Genomic DNA, 12,844 nt, shown 5'->3' with positions numbered 1-12,844 from the left:
TAGAAATTCAACTAGCTTATCCTTTACCATAACAATTATTAATAATAAAAAACTAATGATTTATTACTCACCCATAGAAAAAGGAACACCTGTCATGGGCAAGTCGAATTTTGGAAGATTGTGGTTGAGTTATTTCCTAAATCTACGGGGAGTGCTTTGTACAAAACCCAGTGTAAGCAAGAACTTTTTTATCATGATTTTTATGCTACTAACTTAGCATGTATGCAAGGCAGCCAAATTGACACAATAAACTTAATAATAGAAACGTGCTCTAACTCCAAATGTAAACTGACTACCAAAAAAGAATCATGAAATTATAAAATAGACAAAAATAGGAAACAAAATTAATAAGTGAACAGGGAATCCAGAGCAGAGTAAATTAACCTCGTTGTTTTACTCTATGTTCTACTAGAATCTTCAAAACAGTATTTTTGGCAGTATCCAGTGGGCAACAGTGGCTGTTATTGAGTAGGCTAACTACCTTTAAATTCCTCCTGGCCAGAGGAAAAACCCTTTCACCTGTAAAGGGTTAAGAAGCTAAAGATAACTTCTCTGACACCTGACCAAAATGACCAATGAGGAGACAAGATACTTTCAAATCTGGGGGGGGGGGACGGGGACGACAAAGGGTTCTGTCTGTCTGTGTGTTTTTTTTGCCGGGACCAGAGCAGGAATGCAGGTCAGAACTCCTGTAAAGGGCTAATAAGCAATCTAGTTAGATATGCGTTAGATTCTGTTTTGTTTAAATGGCTGATAAAATAAGTTGTGCTGAATGGAATGTATATCCCTGTTTTTGTGTCTTTTTGTAACTTAAGGTTTTGCCTAGAGGAATTCTCTATGTTTTGAATCTGATTACCCTGTAAGGTATTTACAATCCTGATTACAGAGGTGATTCTTTTACTTTTTCTTCAATTAAAATTCTTTTTTTAAGAACCTGATTGCTTTTTCATTGTTCTTAAGATCCAAGGGTTTGGGTCTGTGTTCACCTATGCAAATTGATGAGGATTTTTATCAAGCCTTCCCCAGGAAAGGGGGTGTAGGGTTTGGGAGGATTTTTGGGGGAAGGATGTTTCCAAGCGGGCTCTTTCCCTGTTATATATTTGTTAGACGCTTGGTGGTGGCAGCAATAAAGTCCAGGGGCAAAAGGTAAAATAGTTTGTACTTTGGGGAAGTTTTAACCTAAGCTGGTAAAAATAAGCTTTGGGGGTTTTTCATGCAGGTCCCCACATCTGTACCCTAGAGTTCAGAGTGGGGAAGGAACCTTGACAATCCAGTGGGCAACAGTGGCTGTTATTAAGCATGACAATGTAATTTTCCATTAAGAAACCATACTTGCTTATTTCTTGACAGAGTACCATCGAGTTCCCTAATAAAATGGTTTTAATCAAATGTTTGTGAATATTTTCAGAATGTGACAAATGATAGTGTGATGCAAAAGGAACAAAGAGGAAGAAATGTTACTTGAAAGAAGTGCAAAGAAACTTCACCATGGGGGGAATCTCACCATGGGGGAAATCTTGCCCCATAGAAGTCTCCACATGGAGTTTTGCTATTCACTTCAATGCAGTGAGGATTTCACCCAATATTTTGATCCTAAAATAATTAAGGGATGTAGCTTTGCAACACTGACACAGTGCTAAAGGGAGGGCAATACTGAAGTGTTCGGTGAATTGTTTGTCACATGGCCATTCTAAAGACTGTGCTGTCAGCAGATGTAGCAAACAGAATTGGCATTTAAATTAAACATGAAAGGCCAGATCCTGAGACCTGTTAGTCTGTTTATGGTACAGCCAGCAGACCTAACCTTGGCCTAACTCACAAACTGAGGATTATCCTAGTTTCCATACTCAGGCGAAACTCCCATTGAGTTCACAGTCAGTGGGAGCAGTTGCAAAGCAATGGGAGACCACTCCAATCTGGCCCACTGCCTGTTGTCACTCAGCAAAAAGATAGTATAGTTGCTGCCCCATTTCAAGACTTTGTTGTTGCTATCGCTATCTTATTGCTCCAGGTTGACCCTCTAAACCAGCCAAATCACATGATGAGGAATTTCCAAGGGCACCAACACCTTTGTCATTTCTGAAGATGAAACCAGACTCCTTGCCCAGCTCCAAACCTTCGTACCCTGACCTGCTGTGTGTCTGTGTATAAGTTTTAAATGGGTGTGGGACTGTCTGTGTGTTGCACTTTCCCTCCCTAGCTTCACTCCATAAGCCAAAGATGGCTGCCATGGTACCTCTGTGAAATTGTGAATGTGTCAGACTTTTGAGCTACGTATGGATTTTGCAAGCTGATCTGTGAAACATTTTGGGTTCTTGAAATTTCACAGACACGTAAGTTCTAAAAGGTTAAAAAAGAAAAAAATATAAAATGAACTGGCAAAAAAATAATACATGACTTCATGAAAGATTTTTCAGCCATTTTGCCCAGCTCTAACTGTTGGATCTGGTTGGAAAATGGATTTTTTTTCCATGAAAATTTGACAAAACCAAAAACCAAAATTATTGTAATTTAAATTTCCCACAGAAAATTTCAAGTTTTTCATCAAAAACCTGAAAACGTCCTGCTTTTCATTTTCTGATGAAAAAGCAAACTTTTTTGAGGAAAGCAGATAGTTTCTGTGAAATTTTTCATTTTGCCAAAACCCCAGGTTTTTTTCCAGAAAAAACTTGGAGCAGAAAATTTTGTATAAGCCCCACTAAATATCTCAATGAAATACTTTTGGGGAAGAAGTTAGCAGAATAAAACAACAAGTGTCCTGTTCATTACATCAGCAGCTGATTTTTCGAGGCACTCATGCTTGCTCCATTAAGTTGAGCAATGGAAATGATGGATCTGCTGACTCAAGCGGGTTAATGTTGACAATGAACAATTATTATTTTTGACAAGAATACCAAAGGGTTTCAAGATGACTGTTCTAACTGAAAGCAGATTATGAGTTGAGTTTTATTACTAACTGTCAAGCATAGCTGTCAGGCATATAAAAGTGTGATATAAAGGAAGATCATTTTATTATAGTAGGAGACAAAGCAGAGATCGAATGATGACCTTTCTTGTGGTAGTTTTTTCAATTACCCACAGGAAGAAAGAGGCAGAGCCCCCAGCATCTTAAAAAGGGAGATGAGGGGAGAAAACATCCGGAAGAGGACATTTCCCTCCAGATAGAAAACAGTGACAGCACATAGCACAATGTGATCTTAATGAAGTCAGGATTTGTGTTTGGCTGTGGGTGCTAGTGTTTTACTTCAGTGTCTTTTCTTGTTGATACAGTAGGATTGTACGAGGGGGTGATGGGACCCTCTCATTAGCCTCCTAGGGAGTGTTCTCAGGGACTGAGATAATCACAAATGCAAATGATGTTTTAAAGTGGGCTTTAGTGGGGCTGGCTTTCCCATGGTCTGTCAGTACATGTTGTAAAACAAACTTACCTTGATGTTAGAGCTGTTGGTCTTTGTTAGGGCTACCTGAAGGACCACAATACTGCAGATAGAGATGGAAAATGAGAATAGAGCACTGAGTCTGTTCTTCTTGCTACTCTCTGGTCAACTGTGTTAACAGCTCGACAGGTTCCAACTGCCACAAGAAATAGTGTCATAGAATCATAGGGTTAGAGGGGACCACAAGGGTCACCTAGTCTAACCCCCTGCCAACATGCAGGGTTTGCTGTGTCTAAACCATTCAAGACAGATGGTTATTCAGCCTCCTTTTGAAAACCTCCCGTGAAGGAGCTTCCACAACCTCCCTAGGCAGTCCGTTCCATTGTCCTACTGTTCTTACAGTTCAGAAGTTTTTTTCTAAGATTTAATCTAAATCTGCTATGCTGTCATTTGAACACATTGCTTCTTGTCCTTCCCCCTGTAGCTAGAGAGAACAACTTGTCTCTATCTTTCTTATGGCAGCCTTTCAAGTATTTGAAGTCCACTATCATGTCCCCCCTTAATCTCCTCTTTTCCAAACGAAACATACCCAGTTCCTTCAGCTTTTGCTCATATGGTTTGCATTCTATCCCTTTGATCATCTTTGTTGCTTGCCTCTGGATCTTTTCCAGTTTCTCTACATCCTTTCTATTAATTGGTGACTAAAATTGGGTGTCCTTTCCTTTGTAGAAGGGACCAGCTTCCTCTTCGGCATCTCTTAAAGGCATCATAATCTATGTAATAGGGGATTCATCACATTTGTAGATTAACCAAAGAGCAGTTCTGATCTTAAATCCCAGATCTAAAGGCCTGGGAAGTTTGAGTCTAGACCCTAACTTCACTGCTGACCTCTACCTGAATAATGGGCAGAAGCAGAATGCTGGAGCAGAACAATCTTAAATTTTACTGAAGGATCTGAACTTTGCTATTTGCCCATCCTAACTGTATACAAGAGGGAAGACAGCTATGTCCTTACCTGAATGAATCTGGAGAAAGTAAACAATTCTGAAGGCAAAACAGTGCAGCATGGCATGGAGGAGCCAAAGGCTGGTTCTGCAGAGATATTCAGGACCTTACTGTATCTGTCATGTCATACTAGCTGCTGACACTTCCTGATTCATATCCAATATCCTGCCAGGGAACATAATCTTGTTTCCCTGAAAAGGTTTTTCTCCATTGATAAAATAAGTTATGACCCTGTTTCTATTGACTGGGCAGTCCTGTGGAAAGCTTCATTTGGGCCTACACTTTGAAAGCAAAGGGTAAAATCCTGGTACTTACCCCCATTTACTTCAGTGGGCCAGGATTTCACCTAAAGTCACCAAATAAAAGGAAAAAAGGAAAGCAAATAAAATGACTTCCTAGCCCAGCAAGCAGACACAAGGAAGGTAGGCAAAGCTTTTAGAAACTTTTAGAAACTGTGTGGCTCAGCAGAGCACAGTGAAAGAGTTCAAGTGCACATTAGCTTCAGCCGACTATCTTATTTCCCTCACAGACAAGACTTTTTAAACAAGGACTGATTTTATTAAAAAATGAAATGAGGTGTCAGATGAGAAAATAACAGAAAAAAATAGCAGGAATGGACAGAAGAGAAAAAGAGAGGCAAAAGGGGAGGTGCCTTAGTGCAAAGATGAAGAGAATTTTGAAAGTTTTACGTTCTTTTTTTAGTCCTTCCTTCACCTCACACTATCTTCTTTGCACTTCTTTCAAGTAACATTTCTTCCTTTTTGTTCCTTTTGCATCACACTACTCCAGAACTCAGCTGGGCCACCAGGCAAAGCACTTATACTAGACGTGGCTATTTTGGCTGGTGAAGTATTGTCATATATGTTGCATGGAAATGTCTTGCAACATATGGACCATCTGTTACACCCTCCTTGTTTGGGGGGTGAGTTTTCCAGACATTTATGTATTTAATTTGAAGAATATGTAAAGAACCGTTTCATGGAATTGCTGACATTTCTGACGTTTTACAAGGGAACTTCCCAATTATGCATAGAGGAAATGAATAGCCAAAATAAACAAAGGAAAGGAAGACGGTTTATAAATGGTACATTTATATTGAATTTGTGCCTTTGCAAAAATGTCAAAATTACTACAGTGTGAGCTGAAGGTGCCTGTCTGATGCCAGCCTTCCTGTTAATTTTTCTGGAGAAAATCACTGCACTTTCACAAAGGTTTTTTTTTAAAATTGCGTGCTCAGGAAAACTTCCGTTTGTCTATCTGAATTCATAAAAGATCGGCTTTAAGTTTACATGCTGTTGTAGCTCTTGGAGAATTTGTTGTCTGCGTATGTACGTAATCTCATCGCATGCATGTACAACTGGTGGAATTCTGACTGTCTTGACTGACCCACACACAGCACTCAGTGCTCTGCTGTGTCTAGTCTCAACTGGGTGCAACAGAGTTGGGGAGCTGCAAAGGAGTCAGTTGCATCTCCCCTATCCTGAGGGCAGCCAAGGTCAGTTCAGCCCCCAGCATAATTTAGAAGTGCTTCAGTAACACTCCCAAGGATATCCTGGCGCAGTGGACTTCATGGGGCCACCTGCCTGCCAGGAATGACTGAAACACAGCATGCTCCAGCCACTTTTCCTCCTGCCCCGGCCTGGCTTCTGTGCAGGGGGCATATGTAGGGCCAGCCTCCCGGGCTTTACACCATCCCAGGATACTTCACACACATAAGGGTTCCCCCTATAACAGCTCAAAAGGCTTGAGAGTAAGTCTACAGTATGTGCAAGCTTGGAGAGAAATATCACTAGACTCTTTGCCCAAAGAAGTGAGCTGTAGCTCACAAAAGCTTATGCTCAAATAAATTTGTTAGTCTCTAAGGTGCCACAAGTACTCCTTTTCTTTTTGAGATTACAGTTGAACAGCCGTCAAGAATTCATAATACCTCTTGCTGCTTTTTTTTTTGTCCGTGATCATTTGCTAATCAGTCTATCTTTAAATTGTATGCTGAATTTTGCCTCCATTTCACTCTCGCAAATGATGGTCAGCTTTGTCCTCTCTCTTGTCCTCAGTCCATGAGAGCCATGTAATGGTGTATTGCCTAATCTAAAATGTGCAGTGTAAACACTTTTGCAGCAATAAGAAGTTGTGTTAAAATGCAATACTGGCAGAAGGGGTGAAAGTTTTCTGAAAGGAATAAACTGATTCTGAACAGTAAATTTAAAGCTTTGCATTCCTTCTCATTTCAGAACTTGGGTGATGTATCTGATTATTCTTTGAGACAAAGGATGCTGCTGCATGGAATGCCTTTGCATTTGGCTGCATGTCATTAGTAATGATAGAAAGCAGAGCACATGCTGTTCACCAGTGTGCTGTAGATACAGGGCTTTTGGATTATGACACAGAAGATGGTCAGATATTGTTGCTTCTTGCCAGTTGGCACTGGAGTTGTTTGTCACAGGCCTGAAGGACACATAGGACAACCTGTCTAGGAGATCCTGTTGAACAATATACTTTCAATGTTGCTGATAACTTTTTCCAAAAGATCAAAATTAATGCATGTAGGAGGAAGACAGGGAGCAGAGAGGCAGCAGGAGGTTCAGAGACTTCACACAGATAGTTCCGCCTTCTGATCCCCAGGATCTATGGGTGAACGCTGTGCCTCATTCCATGGCATGGTGGGGTTGTCTCCTTTAATGAAAAAAATTGAGAGAAAATCCTCAAGGAAAAACTTTATAGTCTTCCTTTACACACTATCAGAGATTTTACCTCATAAGGCGATGATCAGGCCCTTAATAAAGATATCAGCTTTTGCTGATAATAATGTCCTCTCCCTCCCTCTCAGCTCATATATATGTGTGGGTACACACACACAAACTTTCTGAGGAAAGTCATGGTATATAGGGGAAATTATGTGACTAATTAAGCAAAGAATAGTATATACTCCAGCAGACGGAATACATCTTTTTATTTAATGAAGTTTTTTTGGGGTCATTTTTTTTTAACCACCAACTTGCTGCAATTAGGAGGTTGTTGGAGAGATATCAATTGAGATTTGGGGACTGCTTTCTGAAGATGTTTTGAATTAACAACTAATTGGTAGCTTTCTTTGATAACTGTTTTATTGTTGGGTTCAGCTAGATGAAAATCGACCACAAAGGGAACTCAATTTTGTTTGTCATTAATTTTAACTCTGTTTCACAGATGATTTACATATATGATATTTTCCCAATTTTTTTGTATCACTCTTGAACTCCAGCTAGCAGCCGTTGGACTGATGTAGTGTCATTTTCCATGTATTTATATTACTTAAAATATCCTGTGTTACATTAAGATGGGTTTGTACAAAAGGGTGAAAAAAGCAGTAAGAAGACCAAAATGGGAGTTCTTGCAATTTATGACAGACTAGGAAATGAGTGGCCCTGAGGACTACATTTATTTCATCCCAAGTTATGCTTGAGCATTGTGGTCAAAGGAAAGCAGACATACACTATGGGTATGTAGCTGTACTTTTGGGGAAGACATTGTACATGTACCACATAAATTAAAAAGAATAAATTTGGTGCTGAATCTGCAAACCCTTGTTCATCTGAATTATGCCATTGCCTAGGACTCTCTCCTGTAAATAAGGAACTGTAGGATCAAGCCTATGAATCATGTGAGTTAGGACTGGCAGGATGGAACTCTCAGAGGCAGCAGAGAGGACATCTCACTAATGATAATGCAAAGAGACCTGGGCATACGGCACCTGATTCAAAGCCCACAGAAAGACTCCCATTGTCTTCAATGAGCTTTGGATCAGGCCCATGGGAAGTAAGAGAAAACAGCCTTTTCGGCGGGATTAGACTCTTACAGGAGGGCACATTTGATATTTGTCTGGAATTAATTGAAGAAGTGATTAGCACAGACAAAAGCAGGTGTGTATGGGGTCAGTTGATGTAGAAAAATGAACATTCAGATATTTTTGTTCAGGATTTGAGTTTGTGTGGCCAGCCATTCAGCAGTGGACTGAGTATTCAGAACTGGTTTCTTCCTTTCAGGCTGCAGCTGAATTGCAGTTCTATTTAGCAGAGAAGAGAGGGTTAGCATCTTGATGGAGAACACCATTTGTGCACTGGTGTCGGGAATCTGGGCCACTCTGTTGTGATTCATTTAGGAGTACAATAGAATTCACTTATGTGGTACCTTGATAAACAATATAGTCAGTGATCCCTACTTCAAATACTTACTAACCCTGCAACCACAGGGGTGCTCCACTTCTCTGGGCTCTTCAGTGGAACCAGCCTGAGCATACCACTCGTGTGGAAAAATTGACAGGGGAACTGATACAGTGCACTGCATTTCACTCGTCAGTGAATACAGGGCACACCTAGGCTATTTATGTGACCTGTTGGGTGCTGTCTGCAAGCCAGTTTATAATTGTGATTTGGTGTCATTAACTTCCTAGTTTACAAACCACTGCTTCACTTCAGGTTGCTTCTCTGCTGTATTTTAGTTGTTTAAATTGTAGTTCTACTCCAAAAAGTATCGATGTAAAAATGTAATCTTCTCACTTAACAGATGTGCCTCACAAATGTATTCAGAGTCATAGGCATTGCTGACTGGGGTGACTCAGATATGTTTTTAGTTCTTTTTGGCTATGATTGCACACCTAAGAGAATGAGCTGGGTTCTGTTACTTCATGTATCATCAGCGGAATTGCACAATTGCTCACTAATATCCAGTCAGTAACATGTTTGCAATGGAAGGACTGGAGTTGTACAAATGCCACTGATGGCATAATTTGGATTACAGGACACTTTCTCTGGTGAGGCTGTGCAAGAAGGAAAGAATCCAGCTTGACCCAGATCCCATTTGAATCTGCAGCTCGGGCAGTTAGACAATAAATCTTTTAAGTTGAAAACTGAGCAGATATGTTTTAGAAATTGCTGAGAGGCAATAACCACGGATTACTCCCATGCCATGTTCACAGCCACTTTTCAGAGATGAACTGTTAATTAAATGGTAAGCTTCTATTATATATATTTTAATACATTTCAAACTTTTGTAAAATAGATATTTTTAACAGTCATTCATTAAAGTAAATGTTTCCCAGGGGGAAAAGTGCCTTTGATAATTGGGGTGATTATGTAAATTGTTTGCAGTGAAACTTGGAGTTAAGCAAAGCTCATCTGGTTTTGAGTTGCCATATAAACTCGAAATTACGACCTTGGTTTTTTTTAAAATGTTGCCAGTGTTACATATATAACTGTGCTCATTTAATGTACCAATCATAGTAGTATCTAAGTCATGTGCACAGTTAAGAAAAGTAATATTTTGTCTCAAAGGACCATACATACAATATTCCTGTTGTTTTCATCATTTTCTGAGGCGATTGTCACAGTTCAGGGCAGCTGCATCTCTGTTCCCTTTCTGTGGTGCCTCAAGGGTGTCCATTCTAGGTTCCTGGCTCCTCAACTGTCACCTCTGTTGGGTGAAGATACACGTCTCTCTGGGGTTTTTCCAGGTTGCACGTTTCATACTGTGATATCCCCAGCAAGCCAGACTGCCTAAATAGGTCAGCATCTGTGCTTTGCTTTCTCTCCAAAGACTATGAACAGCTGTTACAGTCACCAGGCACAAGCTCTTTATAAGCAAGCACATTTGTTCTTAAGGTAAAAGCATTACAAACAAACAAACCAATAAAGGTTTCTATATGCATGGTAAAAGCTTACAAGAGGTCATCCATAGGTAGGCCAAAGTCCTTCCAACACCTTCCGGTAAGGATTGCCCCTCCCTACCCCCACCTTGGATAGAAGGTTTGCTGGATCAAAAAAAAGGGCCCCAAGTCAGTTTAAACTCAGGCTATTTATTCAAAAGTCCTTTCATTCTCCAGATTCAACTAGCATAGAAACTCTCCAGGTGGTGGTATGTCTCTGGAGATGTTACAACCTATGTGAATTTGCCTTATCACCTCCCCTTCCCCCCCACCACACACTATTCTTAGTTCCTAGAGGAACTGTGGTCACCCTCCTCCCTGGAATTACATGCAATCCCTGGCATACAATGATACATAAACATAATACAGGAAATTGCTCTATCTGTCACAGGGGTCATTTGTTCCTAGGCAAAGACCATGACAGCTAGTCTGTAGTTGTCATTATCGATGGAGAGTTTAACTAAACAAAGGTGCACGGCATTGTTCCCGCAGTTGGCAAAAAAATATGGGATCATCCTGATCTGTGGTGATAGGGAGTTCCAGAGCTGAGGAAACACCATGCAAACACCCAGCTGCCAAGAGTTTATCTTGTGGGCTATCACCCACACCATCCCTGTTAATCACACTGCCCCATGGAGAAAAAAGAGGCCTCTCGGATCACCAACCTACTGAGGGCGATAAAGGTTTTCACCAAAAGGCCTCTTTTAAAGAGCAGAGTGACTAGCTATGATAAGAAATAATACATAATAATAGCTATAAAGAACAAAAGGCACTTCTGAATAATACTTCTATCAAGTGTTTAAAAGATTAAGATTTAGGGCAAAAGTCTGAACCTCGTGTCCATGTTAACAATCTGAACAGGGTTAATTAGGCCATTACTTTATAATTAAACTTCTTTAATTGTTTAAAGAAAAGCTTGGATTCTGGAGTCCAGTTCAGGGAAAAGGGTAAATTTCTGGCATGCATGGGACCATGAATGCAGGTTACGGTTCCGCATTCTCATAGTACGACATATAGGCTGAAACTTGAACAAGGGAGAATGGATTAAGTCCCTTGGAACTCCAAAGTAGAGACCACTCAGGGAAGAGGAGTAAGTGCCCATCATGACCTTTGGGGGCCTGACTGTGAGGAATGAGCAGCGCCTTCACACTGTGACTATCTAGGTTTTGTCACTAAAATTATCATTTCCACAGCACTAGCACAATAACTTTGTATGAAGCTTCACTGAGAGGGTCTAGGGTGTTGACAGAGGTCAGTGTCTACTGGGTTCAGCTTGCTGGAAAATATTTGTTTCCACCACGGTGTGCCAGTTAAGCAGACTGTAGTCTATTGTTGCATAAGGATACAAAATAGCAGGTAAACACAGTGTGTAGAAACTGTAGTGAAACCAGAGCTTTTTTTTCAACTCATTTATCAAAGCACATATTAAGGCAGGTAAAATAATAATAAATCTTGAGCAAAAAAAAGAGTATTTTAATAAATAAAGGATTTTTTTAAAAAAAATCAACGCAGATGTGCTGGATTTTTGCCTCCTCTTGTTTTAACCCATGACTGATACATAGGCTGGAGTTTAAAGACTCAAAACTCCTTATAGTAGTTGATTCTCGGGGGCTATTACCTTAAATGTAAATGCTTAACACAGATATTGTGAAGGTGGGTTTTAGAAAGGAGACACCTAATTTGTCAGCAATACAAGACAGTCTGTTCATACAGTAGGTTAGAAAAGTGAAGAATGTTAGAAATCAGAGATTCACAAAAGCCTCCCAGAATTGGCTGTGAATGGAGTCTCCCATTGTGAGTCATTATAAGAAACACACTGGGTAAGAGCCTGTGATGGACTGAAATATCAGAGCTGCTCCTTTAGTTCAACAGGCAGAGCACTTACCTGTGATGCTATTTTCTGAAGGGTCTACATGGGTTAGGCACCTAATTCCTCGTGCCTTTCAATGGGAGTTGAGCACCTAACTGCCTTAGGTGCTTTTGAAAATCCCTCCACCAATTTCTAGTCTCACAATCAACTTCTGCTTGTGAACATATTATACTGGAGATTCTGTCAAGGTTGGCCGGTCAAAAGTTTAACCTGTCTTTTTTTCCCCCATCAGCAAAGATAATCACCAAAGGTCACCCATAAGTCTTATGGGGCCTCAACAGGGCAAAGTCCTTCCAATCTTTTCTTTCTGCAGATGATCACAGTTATCTTTTTTTCCAATTATGTTATTTCTTAAGGAAATAAAAACATGAAAGAAAAATATACCAGTCAGGAGGTCCACACTCATAAACAACCCTACAATAATAAACCAATGTGCCCACCTGAATAGGGGGGAAAAAACCAAATTGACATCAAAACGAGATTTCAGTTTCCGTCTTCCAGAGATTTATTGTCCAGCACATCAAAGACCAAGGACAATTTTTAAGTTCTGAAAAGCAAAAACCATAGGGGGTATCCCTTTAATTGGCCCCAAATGCCTGTTTGTTGAAGAAGGTGTATAACGGCCTCTCCTGGTGGCTATGAATGATCCTCGGACTCATCATGGACTGTTAGATAGGAGGTGCTGCTTGATAAAATACTACATAGAATCATAGAATATCAGGGTTGGAAGGGACCTCAGGAGGTCATCTAGTCCAACCCCCTGCTCAAAAGCAGGACCAATCCCCAATTAAATCATCCCAGCCAGGGCTTTGTCAAGCCTGACCTTAAAAACTTCTAAGGAAGGAGATTCCACCACCTCCCTAGGCAACGCATTCCAGTGTTTCACCACCCTCCTAGTGAAAAAGATTTTCC

Source organism: Eretmochelys imbricata, chromosome 6, assembly GCF_965152235.1.
Source record: "Eretmochelys imbricata isolate rEreImb1 chromosome 6, rEreImb1.hap1, whole genome shotgun sequence".
Lineage (NCBI taxonomy): Eukaryota > Metazoa > Chordata > Testudines > Cheloniidae > Eretmochelys > Eretmochelys imbricata.
This window is presented reverse-complemented; position numbering follows the sequence as displayed.